This window comes from Cygnus olor, chromosome 8, assembly GCF_009769625.2.
Source record: "Cygnus olor isolate bCygOlo1 chromosome 8, bCygOlo1.pri.v2, whole genome shotgun sequence".
Taxonomy (NCBI): domain Eukaryota; kingdom Metazoa; phylum Chordata; class Aves; order Anseriformes; family Anatidae; genus Cygnus; species Cygnus olor.
This window is the reverse complement of record NC_049176.1, coordinates 435,910-454,513: the sequence shown is the minus strand read 5'-3', so window position 1 is coordinate 454,513 and position 18,604 is coordinate 435,910. Positions and strand designations below refer to the sequence as shown.

Below are 18,604 nucleotides of genomic sequence, written 5' to 3'. Positions count from 1 at the left end.
AGATGCATGCAATGTTATTTTATCCCCTGAATTTTGTCTGCATATTGGCTGTGCTGCATCCATTTCTTTACTCATTAAATTAAATGGATACAATTTTGTGTACAGGCAAGAGCATAATTCTTACTTAGGAAAACACCATCTTCATCTACTATGTCATATGGATGATCAGTGCTGAGCAGTGCATTTATTCAACAGCTGTCTCTATGCAAGGAAAATAGTGATATTTTTAAGAGACTAACTAATTCCCATTAAGTTCTCACTTTCATATTATCTTCCAAGTTATTTTATCTGGTTTAGGATGTTAGCACATATTGTCTTACTGCCACAGCAACAGAATAGATCTAATCCATTCTTCTCTGGCTATGAGCCTTTAAAACAACTGGGCTACTGTCTTGAATTTAGCTTGCTTGAATCAGCTAAGATGAGGGGAGTTACTGGGGCAAATGGCAGCGAAAGCAGTCTTGCTGCTTCCTTGCATAGCACGTCTCCTGCACGACAGTAAAGAGGAGCAAGATGTGTGTCTCTGCAGTCCCGTTACTGCTCCCACCAGGCTGCAGCATCACTGCACAACCACCTGGCCTGGGACTGCCCCTGGCCGGTTGGGTGCTGGAGGCCCTAAAGGTTCCTGCCTCTGTTCCCTGTGTGGCCGCAGCTGGTGGTGCTGCACAGCCCCAGGAGCAGGCGATGCTAACAACTGTCATTGTATACATAGCTACTGTTTCAAATGTTCTTATCCTGGCTTCCAACATCTCTATTTTTATGTCCTTGTTTATATTTAATAGCAGTTACAGTGGTTAACTGGCTTTATTTTGGAAACCTTGACATTTCTCTTGCCAGTACTGAAGCTGTGAAGATCTGAAACAAAGACGTGCCTTTTTACTCTCTTTCTTCTGATAGGTTTTGTCATTTGGCAACTGTTGTTCTGTTAGACTTTGCAGAATTTGGACAGGATTCTGATCTACAAAGTGACACACGCGCTTATTAGAATTCAGGAGCAGGTTTGGGGCCTTTTCTCTGATACACCATGCTGGGTACCATGCATGAGAAATTAGAGCCTGTCTGTTATTACGTGACCAAACAGCTGCAGGAACTTCTAGGGTTTTTAAATAGTAGTAAAATGATAATCAAAATAATATTCCCGTAAAACAAAGTGAAAAGATATCCAGGCTCTCCTTCTGCAAGTCTCCCAGGCTCCAGAAGAGAAGGATTAAATCTGGACAAAATGAGCCCCTGTACACATGTAGTTCCATTGAAGTAAAATAAATAAATAAATAAATTGGATTCTTTCTACAAGCTCTTCCATGATAGTTCCTACTTATACTGGGCTAAGAAGAAACTATATAAAAAAGGGGGGGAAAAAAGGAAGAAAAAAATTGTAATTTCTAAATGAATACGGGATTTGAGATTTTTTCTCTCACTTCATCAAAGGCATGCTTTTGAAAATTGTATGACCTTTGGAAGAAAGGATCACATGGTTAGGATGGCACTGTGGTTGACGTTTATGCATACTACATTTCATATTAGGTTGCTTTTCCGTTCTGGTGCAGAGTTAATTACTCACAAGACATTTCCAGATAAGCAGTGGGGAACTCCCCAAGCCGTTTAATTTTCCTGTTCATACTGGGAAATGGAATTTGTTCATTCAGCTGCCCTGCAAGTGAAGTGTCCTCATCTGACTTGGAGCAGAAGAACTGGCAGGCGCAGGGAGGCCAGCTAGCCAGCTATGACCTTCTGCCCAGTAGAAGTGCTCCTGTGCTGCCATTAAGGCTTTATTGCCTGCATTGTGTGCCTTCCGGGGCTCCCTGGGAGTGCCCCAGGTAGGATGCTGGGGGGACATTCCTCAGAAACCTTCTCTGAAACCTACCTCCCAGTATGGTCTGGACTACCTCCACTCCTCAGTGCTTCTCCCTGGAGCACCCTCATACGTGTCCAACAGAGCCATATGGCCTGGCACCTGTACTGCAGCTCTGCACCTGCAAGCGTGCCATACCAGCCCAGACCTGCTCAGCACCATCTGTCCATGCAGCCCTCTCGTCTGCAGTGACACGTCCTCTGTGCCTCCCCTGCCCAGCCTTCTCCACCTGGCCCTGGGCTGCCACCTGCAAGCACTTTGGCCACCTCATAGCCAGTCTTCCCCCACACTTAGGAAGCCACAGCTACAAGATGAGCTTTTCTTGCTTCTATTAACCCAGAGGAGGAGCAACAACCTTCCTTCCCAGAAGGAAGCGTGACCAACTTCTCTACGTAGTCTGCAAAAAGGAGGGTACTACAGAGTCTGTTTCTGAAGCGTAGGTAAGGCCTGAGTGGGTTGTCCGAGAATTTACTGAGAGGCCACAGAGGTGCTGGCTATCCCAGGGAAGGTGAAGCATAGGTAGGGATATGGTCTTCAGGCTGTGCTTATCTCTTCTCAGTTACAGACTCAGCAAGCTCATGTGGCATGTCCTCAAATATGTCAGATGCTGCCTGCATGCAAAGACTGGACTAACAGGCAAACCAAGTACGCCCGGTGATTGTTTGAGCAGGAGCCCTGCTCTCCCAGCCAGCAAGCTGGGCTTGGTTCACCATTTCCTATCCAGAACTACCTCTTCTCATGCCCTTCCCCACACCTGTGACTGCCCTCAGCATCAGTGCTGGGCTGAGGAGAAATACTAGAAAATACTCAGTGTTCCTGCAGCTGCTCACTTTGAAGTGACCTCCTTGTTGTCCCAGAAGGTACTGGTGATGTGTGTATAGGGTCAAACGTGATTTCAGCGAGGGCAGCCTGTGGCAGCACAGGCATGCTCTTGATGTGTGAGGGAGCAGCACCTGAGGCATTCTTGGTGCTAGTGCTAATTGTGGGGGTTATTTTACACTGCATGGTATCTTGATGCTGACTATCTTTGTGTTGGTGCAGGGACCTTACTTCTCTCCCTGCCTTTGTAGGGCCTCCTACTCTCTTGCCCAGCATTCCCCAGCCTCAGGAATGGCAGTTCTTCACAATGGGTTGCTGCAGTCAGACCAGAAGGGTGGTGATCTGTGAGGTTATTTTTATATAAAGGTAGGGAATGTGTAGGTTGTGGGTTGTATGTGGTGGAAATCTGCTAATGTCATGTGAGTACTCAAATGGCCTTACATGGAATTCTGCTAGCATTGTGGGGCAGATGTGCCTCATTTGCTGTGCCATGCAGATGTGACAAAGAGCTGGAGCCCTCTCATGGTATGTAGGGGCGGCCCCTGTGTTGCTGCCATGATTCCCATCTCCTCTGCATTCAAGGGCTCTTTAACTGGCTGTTCTGCCCAAGCTGTACTTACAGTGACCCAAAAGTTCCTGAGCTTTCAACAAGACTCAAAGAAAGAAAATTTCAATTTTCCTAGGTGCCTGGGCTTTGAAATGGTGGCTCCGTGTGCTGGAGATTCCCCACCATTTCCAGCCCTTCCCTCTTGCTAGCATCTGGTATCAGCCTCCTGAAGTTCTGTGGAGTCATCTGTTGGTGGGCCCTAAGCAACAAAAGCAGTCCGTCCTCTCAGATGGTGTTTACAGCCTGCTGGAGAGCTGCTTGATCAGTGCAAACTTTGTTAGGCATTACTAGTTTTTCTCAGCCTACCAGATGAAACTCCTGAAAGGACAGGCAGTCATCATTCCCCAAAACCCTTGCTGGCCACAACTGCCCACTGCGCTGTCCTGCTGCAGTTTGGGAGTGCTGTGTGCTGCAGGCTACTGCTTGCCTTCCTCAGGCGTGAGAGTTGAATTCAGTCAGCTCCTGCCGGCCAGTATCTAAGACTAAAATGAGCTCTCAGTATGATCTCAATCCCTTTATAAGGGATCAGATAAACTGCAACGTGAACGATGGAAGTGATCATATACAATTCATGCTTAGTGAGTACCTATTGTCTTAAATTAATCCTGATAAACACTGTTTTCCCCAGCATGTGCCATTTTAACAGTCACTGTGAAAAGCTGTGCTTCCTAATGTACTATCACAAATGTGATGACACCATCCTCTTTTAGAATGTGTAATTGGTAGAATGTGACAAAGACATGGTTATCGCTTATTCATAAATGGGATACTTTTAAAATACTCTCACTCTTACACTGATTGGGTTAAATGACCTGCTGATTAAGATGTCTACATGAAATTTTAAATCACTGTTACCTCATTGGCTCTTGTAATGATTCAAAATTAGATTCTCTTGAGTAGAGCAAGTAAAAATTCTGTTTTAGAGCAGAATATGAACATTGTTACTCAAAGCTGAAGGTGTATTTGAATGATCATTCACATATAACTTCTTATGGAGGAATTTTAACACGCTTTCAGAGATTTTAATTTTAATATGATTTCAGAGATTCCTGAGAACATTCAGACATAGCTTCTTTTGCTGCAATTCCCCAAATGGAACTACTCTACTGACTATTCTGCTGTTACAGATAGCACATTTTCACTCTATGAATTGTCTGCATGCTCTAACTAAAAATACACTTCCAAAGCCCTACCTGAGCTCATTTCTGCACACTGACCTTTGAACACATCATTGGAATCCAAAGCCAAGTAATGTGAAACTGGGACAAAGTGAACATGACTGTTCCTCTAAGTTTCTTCATTCTTTTGTTTGAGAAACCTCTACTCAGGTTGCATTCCAAGATACCAAAATAACTATGTTACAGTCATTTTAAATATGTAGATTTCTATTACTAGGAATTTAGTGTTGGAATTTTCTTTCTTTGAGCCTTGCTGAAAGTTCATTAAAGTCTTTGCAGCTATTTCACTGAGCTTATAATGAGATGTTTTATGTTCCTATGAGCTTCATACTAAAAGCAGCAATATTATACTATAAGATCTGCCTGCAAATCCCAAACCTAAGACAATATTTCTCGAAAGGGATAATAGCAAGTGAACTGCTGCACAAATAATTCATCTGAGAGTATATGCAGGATACGATCTGGAAATACTGGATGAACAAGAGAGAAGCAAAAGTTTTAATATAGCTTTGATCATTGCACTGAAGATACTTTCTGGCAGATGAGTGGTAAAGGATGTAGCCAAGCTGAGAAACTAGGAGATGCTTCTCCTTTCTTTGTATAGCGAGGGACTGGCAGGGAGATTGGAAAGAAAAAAGTTCCTGGGTAATAAATCTCTCATAATAATAACCCTAGGTTTTAACTCGCTCTTTTCTTTTTTGACATTAATTTTATTCTACGAGAGGAGACTTTATATTCCAGTGGTCAAAATGAGATATGAGATATACAAACCTACCATGCTATATACTGGTTCTGAGCAACCACAAAATCTGATAAATAATTTTTCAAAATTGGATGTTAACTCTAAGCCTGTCAGAAACTATCACAGTTTCATATATTTTTCCCTCCTTTTCAAGATTCAATTACAAAGATGTCTGTTTTCATGCCCTGAAGATATATACTTACCTATACAGTACACTATACTCTAAAAAAGCTTTTGTAGTTTTTTAAGCTTTATCTCTGATGTTAGAAAACTCAGCTATATTCATAATTAATTGTCTTGATCAAAACCAAACTCCTTACAATTAAGAAACAAACAGAAGGTATGGCATATCAAACAGACTTTCTGCTGCTGTGATCTTATCTAAAGACAAAATAAGCTCATCAGTACTTTCACGTTAATAGTAATAAAGTGCTTTTTTATTTCTTTACTTCTTTAAATATTGTTATTATGTCTTCCCACGCACAAACCTCTGGAGCTCTACAAACAGATGATAACAAAGATTGACGTAAATGTTTTTGTCAAGCATAAGGACAAGAGGGTGTATGTCCATTTGACTTAATGCAAGAATTCACAATTACTATGCAGGAGCTGCAGGGCAGGACAATAGGAAGCTATGGGGAAAAGAAGGCGGTTTGAAATCCTGCCTGGTATGTAGTGACACCCTGGCAATGCCAACCACAACTGAGAGATCCTGTTCTTTTTTCATTTTTCAACATAGAGCGCTTGCCTCTAAAGGCTACATTTTCTGGTAAAAATGTCTTCACTTGGACCGTTGTCCTTACTTCTGACTGGCCAGGTGACCTTGAAGTACAGAAATGGTGGGGATTGGCTGCAAAAACTTTTATCCCCATGTGGGTGTGTTGAAATAGTGATCAGCTGAGGGAAGTGGCTTTCCCTGTGTGGCTTTCCCTACCTGGGTCCCTCACTGGGATGTGTAGGAGTCACAAATACAAATTTGGAGATGGAGCATGGCTAAAAGGGTCATTGTTACTAACTCCCCACATTAAAATTTCTCAGGACTCCACTATGTGTCCTAGTCATGGGTGTGCCCCTAATGCCAGTCCCAGAGGTGGGTGTAGGGAGAGGTGGGGCGTGACACAGCTGGAAGACCAGAACATGGCACCCTGGTGCACCATGGCCTGGTGCTGTTTCCTTCTCATAGGCAATTCTTTGCCAGCATTGGGTGGTCAAGTTGAAGATCAGGCATGAAGTTGGTAGTGGTAGGAGCTGGACTCTAATGAACCCTTCCTCTGCAGGGGTATGTTAAGGTTACTGGTGTGACAATTGAGAGAGAGAACTTGAAATTACTCTGTCTTCTCTGTGGGCGATTTCAGGACTATAATGTGAACTGAATCATCAGACTGGGTTAAGCAGAACTATGACAATTTATACCTATTATATCTAGGTCCTTTCCATCATCTGCTGAAGGCCAGTTTTCTGCTACAGCTTTCTTCCTCTCTCACTAAATTATAATTCATCAGCAGACTCAGGAAGAAATTTGTTACAGTTATGTTGCTCATAGCACATTTTCTTATATTAATACTTCCTGCATGATGCAAATGGCAACCCTCCAAGGCAATACATTGTTGTTTTTAAGAAGGTCAGTGTTACAATATATGGTGGTATTTTCCTGCTCTAATCTGCCTTCTTGTGATCTTTGAATTCTATGAGACTTGAGCTCAGTAACTCAGACATGAGAAAAGAGGTGTCAGCTCCTCCTGAAGGGAACAAAGATGTAGGATTAACTATCTCCTTTTTAATGTGGGATGGATTAGAATAATGCAAGATAAAAGCAAATAAGCATAAAAACCATGGTTAATTTGGTCTATTGATAATTAATCTAGGATTTGCTAATTAATAACGTTTATTATGGTGGTACCTGAGGAGCAGAGAAGAATGGAGCCTTGTGTGCCAGGCAGACAGTGTTGTCCCAGGAGCTGCTCCTCTCTGATCAGTGGCAGATGACAATAACACTTCTTACTGGTGAGACTGAAAACAGGAGGCAGCTGTGGGAGGCTGGATACATAGCTGGTGTCCTTGTGACAGAAGCTTTGTTGTAATTGCTGGAGTAGTCTTAGCCAACAGGAGCAGGTCTGAGCAACAGATACTGTATTTTCCAGCTACTGTCCATGGACAGAAACCTAGAAAAAGGAAAACAAAGTGGCAGTTGTCTGTATTATTTAACTTGGAAATATTTTCCTAGGTGAGAGATTTAAAACAGTATGATGGTTCTAAAGGCAATTCATAGTGGCGAGTAAAACTACTTCCCCAGAAAGCGTTTCCAAATATCCTTCTGTTGCAGAGTATTGTACTTCAGGACCACCCTTATCTTGGGATTACTGTTAGGAGAGTCAAAGGCTGTAGTGACATATAACTTCACCTATACATTCTTACTGCCCTCTCACTGTTTTACAGGTAATTCTGAAAGTTTAATTGATACTGACAAAAAAATGATTAAAATATCTTGATTAATAGCAGAGAATAAATTTATATTCTGAGTAAAATAGATTTGTTTCTGTCTGAGAAAGACAAGACTAGACAGTCCTCTTTAATTAACGTTGACAACTGTATTTCGAAAAAGCCTGTGAAACAAGCAAGCCAACGAAACATGAATCAACAGCTCAAACAAAAAACCAGTTGTCATTATTTCCTCTTTCAATTTTTACAATCTTTAGGTAAATCAAACTGCTCAAATTAATTCTGCTATTAGTTCTTCAAAATTTCAGTAGAAATACGCTAATTACTCTGTAAAAACGACCAGTATATTGAGTTCCTAAATTTGTTGATATTGATGAAATGGTATCGTTGTAAGAAAGGCCAAGAAATTGGAAACATCTCTGTAGGATGAAAAGAAAAACTGTGGTAAGGTGACCAATAACACACAGATCTTTCACATGATGTTTCTGGGGGCTTGTTTTTGTGATTCGAAGGGTCTGCAAATGATGACAAGAAAACTTTATAAGTAGAGGTAGCATGCTTTTTTAAAACATCCATCTTAGCTAAAAAAAAGAAAAGCATTAGGTCTCAAGTACTCCAAAACTTTTCTACTTTTTCACTTCATAGTAGTGAGTACTTTATAGTAGTGAATTTAATAAAAGATGCTACTTTTTCCTATAAACCCAATTTTTGTCTGAAATTCTGACATCAAGGATCATTCCCATTTTGGAATGTTACAGAAGACAAAATTTTCTACCAAAGGTGACAGTATGAAGATGAGATAGAAGTAGAAATGGAGAGGGGAAATGGATGGGATTAATGCAATGTATCCATTACATAAGTGCATTGCTATTTGCAAATCACACAGGGTTAAATTGTTCTATGTCTCAAAAATATGTAATCTAATATTTTCTCTGATTTTGTTTTTGTTCATATGTACAGGATAACCACAGTATTTTGGTATTGAAAGAAATGTGTCAACTGAAAATGAAATTTTCAGAGTGATGCATATAGTGGCTGTATTTCCATGGTGAAGCTTTTTACTTTTTTGCATAGAGTTAATGAAGTGCTTGGGGTCCCAGGGAATAAAAGGTGCTATATAAATGTAAGAAATTATCATTAAAAAGTTTTTCCCTCCAGGCATTTGGGATTTTGCTGTGTGTGTTGCAAGGAAGCATTTGTGATCTTCTTTCATTCAAAATGCTTCAGCTTAGACCTGCTCCAACTCTCCCTCTGTAGTATCATCTACAAAAATGTTTATATGAAAAAACAGTTTCCAAATTGGTTTCAATTAATCATATTTTGCTGCTAACATGAAAGAGCCTGCTTTGATATGAGCTTTATAAAACCATTTTGAAGACCAAGCAGAACTAGGTAGCAACCTTTTCTCAAGAGGTTTTCAGTTGCTGTTTTAACCATTATTAGGCCTTTTCTGCATCAGTGGAGGAATAATACAGGTTCACAGACAGAATTCATGGAAATAAAAAGCCAACTGTGCAGTATGGGTCTTAATTTTCAAGAGTCATATCTTGTGGTCCTTTATTTGTTGTGCACATTCTTTCACTGATCTTGGAGTGCCTCAATGGAGCCTTTTTCTGTCATCCAAAATTAGACTGATTTTTTTTTTTTTGTATTTGTATATATTTCTCAACTCGTTTTAACCCAGCATGCAACATTTAAGATAATCTACCAATTTTCACGTATTATAAGCATACGTGTCACAGCTGGCATAATCAGAAATCAAAACAAGGGTTGTGACATGACTGGACATAGCCCTAGTCATTTTAGTACACTGCCATTTTGATGAAATGTTGCAGTTATGGCCTCCATGAATTCACACTGAATCTGTATCCACAATGTGTGGATCATAAGTATTTTTATAGAGTTCAGTCCTGTTTATAGAATTGGGAATTTTAGGTCAAGTAATAAGTTGAGGTACTAAATACAATGCTAAATATCTTTAAGCTCTTAATAAAACTGTGAGATTTGGCAGCAGTAGAACTAAAGTTCAGCTTTCCTTATGCTATCCATTTTACTTGTTATAGTAAAACACTGCATCTTCTTCTATATGATAATACTTTCATAGAATTTGGTATTTTCCTTCAATTATTTGTCACAGAATTGAAGGAGGAATTGCTACTGCTTAAAAATTATCTGCTAGGGGACAAAATATAAGTGAGTGTGATTGCCTTAAAATAATTGGTGTTTAAAATATATGTATATATTTTTAGCATGAAATATATGTATATATTGAATATATGAAATATATGTATATATATGAAATATATGTAAATATTTTTAGCATGAAATAGAGAGGTAGTATTAATATTTGCTTTTCCATGTTTTTGTTTGCATTTTTGTTAGCATGGAGAACATATTACCAAGACTCTTAGAGGAAATCTGTTGATTGTATGAGATAACAATGTTTCTTTTGTTTAAGAGCAGTGGAAAACCATACATACATGCTCCAAAATATCAGAACTTGATTTTATAAATGTATCTTCTCAGAAAACAAGCTTAATTCTCAGAAGAGTAACATTAGCACTCATTAGGGGACTAAGTGCTTCAGGGTACTGTTAATGAAATTTATAGCCTTTTGCCTGTGGGCTATCAGTTTGAATTCAGTCGAACTCAGTGGAGATTAAAAATCGTCCCATTTAATGGCCTTTTAGTCATCTCTAATGAGATGAGTTTGGTAGGTCTCAGTCCCATAATATAAACTGTTCACGCTGCCTTCTAACTGGCAAGCTCTGGAGAAACCCCAAAGTTTAATGGATTCTGAGGAAATATTCATCTGTTACCATGAAAAAAAAAAAAAGGCAAAAGCCTTAATTCACACTAGTTACATGAGTACTAACAAACACATTATTTGTAAATGTGGGATTTGTAGTGTTATATAAAGTTTGTAAATTAGCGAATGAGTATGTGACATGTTGCCACACAGTTATACAGAATTCAATATGACAAAGACTCCCAAAGGGGATATCTACACCTGTGCATAAGATCATACCAACACATTAAATTTTAAATGTCTCTGGGATTTCTATCAAAAAAAAAAAAAGGATCAGAACAGATACCTGGATAGTAATTGCAGTTATGGAAAATGATGCTGAAAAAAAATTTGACTGCCTAGTGTGTCTCCATTACTTCACAGCAGAGTCCAATGCTTCTGATCTTTTAACTCAGCCTTAAAAAATGGGAACGAAGTTTCCAGAACCCTCCAGAGAATATATAGCAGTTTTATTTATTCATACCATAGTAAAACTTTTCCTAATGTCTAGCCTAAATTTCCTTCAGTACAGTTTGAAACTGCTACTTTTTGTCTTCTCCTGGGTGGATTTAGTGAACAATGTATTTTCCTTCCTATGGTCCTCTCTCTTCTAGACTAGGAAATCTTAATCATTCCTATTTTCAGTTAGTGTCACATCTTTTGAAATTCCTGTTTTGTTGTTGTTGTTTTTGTTTATTTCCTGGACTCTCTTCTGTCGGTCTATTTTAAAAGACGCATTTTTCTTGAAAGGCAGAGCCCTAAAACTGAACACAGTATTCCAGGCAAGGCTTTACCAGTGTTAAATATGAGGATAAATTCTTCGTACGTCCTAGATATGACAGTTCTGTTTACACATCTCTGTACTGTGGCTTTTTTCACAACAGTGTGACATTGTTGACGCATGTTCAGTTTGTGATCTACTGTGATCCCCAGCCCCTGTTCTAAAGACCTGGTATTTATTTATCTGTTCCTAGTCTTGTAATTGTGCAGTTATCTTCCTACTTAAATGTAGAAATTGGCACGTGCATTTATTAAATTGCATCCTATTTCTGCAACCAGTTTGTCAAGAACATTTTGAATTCTATTTTTGCCCTGCTATTCTGTTCTCTTCCAGCTACCCCGGTTTGGTATTGCCAGCAAATCCAATCAATGTAAACTGTGCCCTATCATTCATGTAATTAGAGACTTGGTACCAGACCCAGGACATATCCAGGCCTAAGGAACCACATTTGTTATATTCTGCTATTTTTCAAAGTAAAGCATTGCTGCTTGCTTTTTGAGTAGTTTTGCACCACCGCAGTCATTTCATTCTGATCGTATTTCTTTTGCTTGCTCAGTTATTGAGTTCTCTGAGACAGCATCAAAAGCCTTACTTAAGTCAAGCCATAACAGACCTACTGCTACTCCTACCAAAGGTCCGTTAGACTGTCATCACATGGAATGAGTTTGGCTTGATATGATTTTCTTGACAAATCCATGTTGGCTGTAACTTATCACTTCATTAGCTACCATATACTTAAAGATGTGTGATTATTTGCTTCAGTACTTTTCTGGGAATGGAGGCTGGAATGATTGACAGTTCCTGGCTCTACCTATGCTCCCCTTTGAATGATATGTGCTGTGTGTTTCCTTTTCCTCTTCTGAAGTCTTCATGAGCTCTCAGCAACAGCCGCTCACACCTCTGAAGTTGCCTCATCACCTCCTCGCTCTAGTGTGAAATCCTTTGGGCCTAGCAAATCTGCAGGAAAAGTCTAATTTATCAATTTATCAAAGCAGTCCCTAATTCACCAATTTACTTGTCTCGCTTGAAGCCCTGCCCTTTTGAGTCGGGGTTTGCCAGCAGAACCATCAATCTGAAGGAAAATTGGCATCAAATGCTACTTTCTCAGGGTCCTGTCCTCCCTGATCCCTCGGGAAGGACTGACCGCCCCTGTGGCTCTCTTCTCCCCTCACGTTGCTGCTTCGCTCGGGTTTCATGCTCCTGCCTCACACTGCCCTGTCACATCCTTTGCCAGACGCTGCTCGTTGCAGGACTCTGCCTCCTTTGTGCGGCTCCTTCAGCGTTTGACCTAGTTTTCCACTTTCTGTGGCAAAGGCACCGCTAGGCAGCACACGCTCTGACCTCCCGCTCCCGAGCCCGCTGGCAAGCCTGGCGCAGGTGAGGAGCGGCCGCGCCGGGGCGGGAGGCACTCCGCCTTTCGGGGAAGGCTCTTTTAGGTCACATTTCCCTCACGCCTGCGGGGACAGTCCCTAACTGCCCTCACAGCGCTGCCGGCAGCTACCCCGCGGGGCCAACGCGCGTGGCCCCAGCGGCGCTGAAGGAGAGGCGCGCGCCGCTAACGGCCGCTCGCGCGCCGCCGACGGGAAGGGGGGCGCGCCCCCTCCCGCCCCCCGTCTGGCCGCGGGAGGGGGCTGGGCAGCGCTGGCGCGGGAACGTCGCACGCATGCGCGCTGCGCCCCCCCCACCCGGGACGCGTGTTGCTCGGTGGGTGCGTGCGTGTGTGTGTGTCTGTCTGTGTGTCCGTGTGTCTGTGTGTGTACGGGGGGGAGGTCGGGAAGCTTGCGCGATGACGTCATGACGGCGCGCGCAGGACGTAACCCCGGCGTGACGCACAGCCCGGCGAGCCCGTGAGTTCCCGTTAGGCTTCTTTTTTAAATGCCCTCCCCCGCTCCCCCCCTCCCCTCACCCCCGTAGCCGGCAGAGGAGGGGGGCGCGGGCCGAGCGGGGCCGGGCGCGTCTGGGCGCCCTAGCGGCAGTTGACGGTCGGTCGGCGGGCGGCTCTCTCCTCCATCCTGCCGCAGCGGGAACATGGCGGCCGCCTCCGACCTGCTGCGGCGCCGCCGCCGCCCGCGCCGCGGTGAGCGAGGGGCCGGGGCAGCGGCGTGGGGAGAGGCGGGCGGGGAGGGGGCGGCCGCCGTGCTCCCCCCCCCCCCCCCGGCCCCGCCGCCTCCACGGGCGCCGAGCCCCCCTCCCCGAGCCGTCCGTCCGGCGGGCGGCCTCCCCGGTGCCCCGGACACAAAGGGCTGCGCCGGGAGGGACCCGCTCGGTCACATGAAGTGGCGCAGCCAGTGAGCGCGGAGCGGGGGGGCGGCGCGGCCGCCGCCATTGCCAGGCGCGGAGGAGAGGGGCAGCCCCGGGCCGCCTCGGCGGGGCGCGGGGACGGCCGCCGGGGCCCGGCCGTCTGCAGCGGGGGCCTCAGGGACCAGGTAACCGCAGCCGGGCCGGCCGCCCGCAGCACGGCCGGGGCAAGAGGTCGTTGCCGGATCGGCGGGGCCCGGGGTCACCCTGGGGGGCTCCGCCCGGCTTGGGACCGAGCGGCGCGGCCGGGGCGCTCCGTGCCGCCTGGGTGTCGCTGTCCTCGGCCGGCCCCTTCCCTCTCTCCTCGGCACGCAGCGGGGCGGCCTCGGAGCCGCCCGGCATCGCTACAAAGGGCTGGGGGATGCCGGCCCGCCGCCTGCCCCGGGTGCGGCTCCTGGGGTACGGCAGCGGCGGAAAAGTTCACGGCGCCGGCAGTCGGGTCGTGCGGCTGGGCTGCCGTCTGCTTCGGGGGCCGGCGGGCCTCGCAAAGTTTGTGTTACGTCAGGTTGCGGTGATCAGCGTCGGCTTGACCCGTTTGTTTCCTTACCTGCGATCTGCCAAGTTTTCTTCCTGCCTTTATGTGCAGCCTTTAGTCTGTTGGAAGTGGATAATGTGGGCTATAAACTGACAAGTCGTGGAGGCAATGAAATGCAAGCATGGTATATCAAAATAGGCTTCCATCCGTGCTGTACAACTCTGGCCCTTTAAGCAAGATCTTGTTTGCAGTGATATTCTGATCCTCCCCTCCTTTCTAGCACATAATTTAATTATGAAGATTGTGTCATGGAACTTCGCTTTGAGATGCGTATGGGGAATGAATGTGTGCCAGATTTTAGAGGAAGAAGCCATTTCGTGTTGTATAGATTAATGAATTAACACATGGGACAAACAATCCAAGAGGCTGATAAGCATCTCTGGAATTCCACCACAGAATTCTACCTTTTACTGAGAAGTTTGCGCAATACATTTTCTTTATAATAGTTGTAAAATAATTTTTCATTCAAATTATAAAACAAGTCTTTAATGGAAGAATTTTCACGTGTAAGAGGTACTTTGGAGTTTTGACAACTTGATGTGATTCTTCTATATAAAATTCTTTGCTACCTGACTTGTGTAAGGCAGGTGATTTGAGGGAAGAATAAATGAACTGATTAGACAAGGTGAAATAGGTCTTGAGGAGCTTTTAGTGGGTCACTTAGATGCGGAGAAAATGCTGCGATTTCCTTGTGGGAGAGGAGTTTAAGTAGAGTGCATGGAGGAGCAGTGCAGTGTGACAATCCTATTACGTTGACTTATAATCAAAGCTGATGTTGCAAACCTGTCTAATATAACTGCAGAGGGATGTGGTGCAGAGTTATACATGAATTATAACCAGAGTAGAGAAAGCCTTCAAAATACTGTCTTCCAACATCTAGCACTTGCTTAAACAGAGGATTGTAGTTTTTTTTAATACAAAAAAAAAAAAAGCTCTGCAGGGAAAAGGAGTTGGGGGGGAGTTGATTTCACAGTTATTGTCACCAACAAAACTTTTCTTGTTTATAGAGAGAACTTTATTTTTCTTTGATCTGTATGGTATTTCGTCATATTCAAAATGATACTTGGTTATATCATTTAACAAATTCAGGGCAAAGATGTATTACTTCGACTTTTTTTTCTGAAATCCAGCATCTATTCTATAATGAGTAGCACTTGAAGGTATATGCCCAGGAACGAGTGTATAAAAATTTACCAGTGAATGCTAAAAGAGATTACTACAGTCTTGAAATCTCTCAGTGGGTGACCTGGCTAGTAAGAAGAAAAGGCACTGCTGACTTGAAGCATCCTTGTGAGGTTAATTATTAGAGCAACAATTGATTGAAATAGGAGCATCAGCAATTGAATAAACAGGATGTTAAACAATAGTGGCAATGCCTTCTGCTTTAAAATAACAGTGAAGGCTGTATTTCAATATGGACACTTGGTTGTCAGTGGAATTTCTGTTGGAAGCAATAGTCTGTGCCTGTGCTTGCATGTATTACCAGAACCTACAAATGCACAAACTTTTTCATTCAAGCCTTTTGAAGGCACTTCTGGAGAAAACAACTGAAAAGGGAGTAAAATTCTTTGTAATAATAAAGCACGTGTGCTCACACACACCTATTAACTTGGAACACTTTCAGTTTTTTTTACCAGCTTGCAAAAGATCTCAGAACTTGGAAAAAGGCAGAGTAGTCATGCCACTTTCTTTGCGGTTCCTCTTGAGGTTGGTTTGAATGAAAGTCCTTTGAGCAGTTGCTGACTGGCCTTGTTGATTTGGCTAGTTGGGATCATCACTCTTTTGTTATGTTTCTATAGTTTAAAACAACTTTTTGTCTTCAACAAAGTTCAAGTGATGTGGCTGTTAGAGGACTACCTGTTAAGGTGTGTTTGTTTTGTTTTCTTTTTTATTGTATCATTTCAATGCCAAATGCACTACTCTGATGATATAGTTATTTTAAGCCAAATTGAACTGGTTCCCTCTGTGCTCTACATTTTGATATTCTGTACAGTGTATTAAGAGACTGGGGAAAAGATCATTTAATAAAATTAGATTCAATCTGAACAAGATTGCACTCAATTAAATTGACTTTTAAACTGGTTTAAATTGGCAGAGCCTCCAAAGCATGATTCCTTCACCTGAAATTAGTGTTCACACAACTTCATTGTGTGAAGAAATTCCTGGTAAAATAAACCCAAACAAGTCTTTCTTCTCTCAAAATACTTATCCTTGAGCACTCTAAATATAAGCATGTTTTTGATAGTGAAGTGTTTTTCCTTGCTGCTTTGTTGAATGTAGATGTAAACTTGATATAGCTACTGGGAAAAGATTTAAAGTTACCCAAGGAAATCGTGAATGTTGGTCAGTCTGGTTCATATGCATAAAGATAACACTGGGCTGTCTGGGTTAAGGGAATCCCCACAGTTTGTGCCATCCTGAAAAAGACATCATTTTTATGCTTAATTAAAAAAAGAAAATAGTTTTTTATGCCAGTGTATCCTCTAAATCTAAACTTGTGTCAGCTAATAGCAGAGAATTCACACGAGCAGTGGTGGTGTGAGAGTCATGGCCATGTTGTTCACCAAGCTGCAGAAAGGGCTTCTTTTTGATGTGTGAGGATGTGAAATAGTTGCAGTGATTTCCCTCATTACTGAAATCACTGAAACGAAGCCAAATGCAATAGTAGTGTTAGACAACATGCAATTTGATGCTCAAATCACAGCTGTCAAGAAGGACCATGTAATGAGTTTGCATGGACTTGCAATGTGTTTTTTTTTGTTGTTTTGTTTTAACTGAAAAGAGCGTGATAGTCACAGGATTGGTCATGTTACCTAGTGTGCAATGTAATGAGTATTTAATCTTGGTATAAAGTCTACTCTTAATTATATTGTATTTATTCATAAATGGAGTTGGTTCATTGAAGGAGAGCAAGCTTTTTTAAATTTATAAGTAAGCAAATAACCCAAATAATAGTGAGTATCTCATTGTTGTGCTGCGTTTCTGCCACTGTTAACTGTACACAGCAGCTGTTAGGCTGATGAACTGTTGCAGCAATGCCCTTACACCCCCAATGAGGCTAAAGGGGGGGAGACAGTGGCTTAACAGTGAGTATGCATTTTTTGGGTGCATTTTGTTATGCTAAATATTAACTGGCCATTTCTTGGCCAATTTGGTAACACAGAAAGCTCTCCCTCCAATTGATGCACTTGTGGTAGTGTTGGTAGGGGAACTGCTGTTCTTACTGTGACTCAGCCCAGCTATTAGAAAAGGTAAATCTCTAGTTGGCATGTATTGATTGGTACTGAGTGCTTCATCTTACATGTAACTGACTAGTTGAAGGATGGTGGGTTATTTAGAAATTTAGTATTTCTTGAAACTTAATCCAAAGGATGCAAAGTCTGTGTGCAAATTGGAACAAAGGTCAGGTTGCTGGGTTTGGGAATATTGCAGGCCTGTTGTTAGTGTGCAGTAACTTCAGTATGCTTGATGTTGCAAGTTAGGGACGTACCATACTTACAAAAACTTTGGATTTAAGGGCCTACTGGTTTTTGAGTGAAAATTAAAAAAAAAAAAAAAAAAGTTGCAGTCTGGTATTTGCCATCAGATTTTTTTATAAAGGGTTGTTATTTTATGAGTATTTGAAGGTTGTTTTTGTTTTGTTTGTTGTTTTTGGTTTTTTGTCTGCCTTAAATGTTACAGTCTTCACAAAGCAACTGTAAGGGGGAAAGGATGCATCCTGGGAAACAGGATGTGAGGAATTACAGGTGCTGTATTGATCTGTCCTCTTGTAGCTGAAGACTGGAACTGTGATCATTGCAGCTCTCAGGTTCCCTGGGCTGGCTGCTAGCTCTGCCTTGGGAGAGCGCTTCCCACAAGCAAGTGGTAGAACACAAGATGCACATTACGGGTCTTGTATAGATTATCTTTATTTACAACCTTTTACTTTTACATGTCCTTTTTTAGCTTGAGTGAAAAGTGCAGAAGTCCTTAAGATGCGATCAGATCATTGTAACGTTGAAGAGTAGTAACTGAATCTGTCCTACCTGCTCCTTCACTGAGTAATATTTGGCGCGCTGGTAGCGTGAGTTGTGCTTTATCCCACCTACCTTCCTAGGTCAGCTTCCTGATGGGGACAGCACTGGGCTTTCTGATTGAGGTTTCCCTCCAGTAAAGGCCTGCAGAGGTCGGCGGGCTGCTTTTGGAAAACTCTTAGTGATGGCTGCTTGTAAAGCATGGCACTTGTGAAACCGCTGTGCTGCTGCTGGTAGGAAGTGGTGGGCAGGTGTCTGGTTCTTGTCTGGCTGCACTTGCTGGGGTGCTGGGTGCTGGTTGGTGTGCTTGGTTTTGGCTGGTTTTGGTTTTGCTGCTCTTCCTAGAGCATTGTGGTTCGTAGATTGCTTTTTTCTTTTTTTTCTCTTTCAACTTTTTTTTCTTCAGGAGTGGCAGGCCTCTGAGTATATCTGCTGTTTGCTTCTGATTCTGCTCAGCTTTTCTAGGAGCATTACCGATTTGAAGTAATTCTTGGCTTTCTCTTTTTGCAAAAGGACTTAATGTTTATAATGTTTATTGCTGGTGTCTTTCTT

At 42.6% G+C, this 18,604-nt stretch overlaps 1 protein-coding gene across 22 annotated transcripts in view; it reads left to right on the top strand.

Annotated features, from left to right (window-relative positions):
- The window catches only part of ZNF644 (zinc finger protein 644), an 85,079-nt gene that overhangs the window by 18,324 nt on the left and 48,151 nt on the right, over positions 1-18,604 (top strand). For 2 of the 22 annotated variants that reach the window (XM_040564789.1, XM_040564790.1), the window contains exon 1: positions 12,957-13,053. The exons of 15 other annotated variants lie outside the window; for them this stretch is intronic. The gene's annotated coding sequence lies outside the window, so the exon portion shown is untranslated. 5 more of the 22 variants (XM_040564782.1, XM_040564780.1, XM_040564793.1 and 2 more) reach the window with 5 other exon arrangements.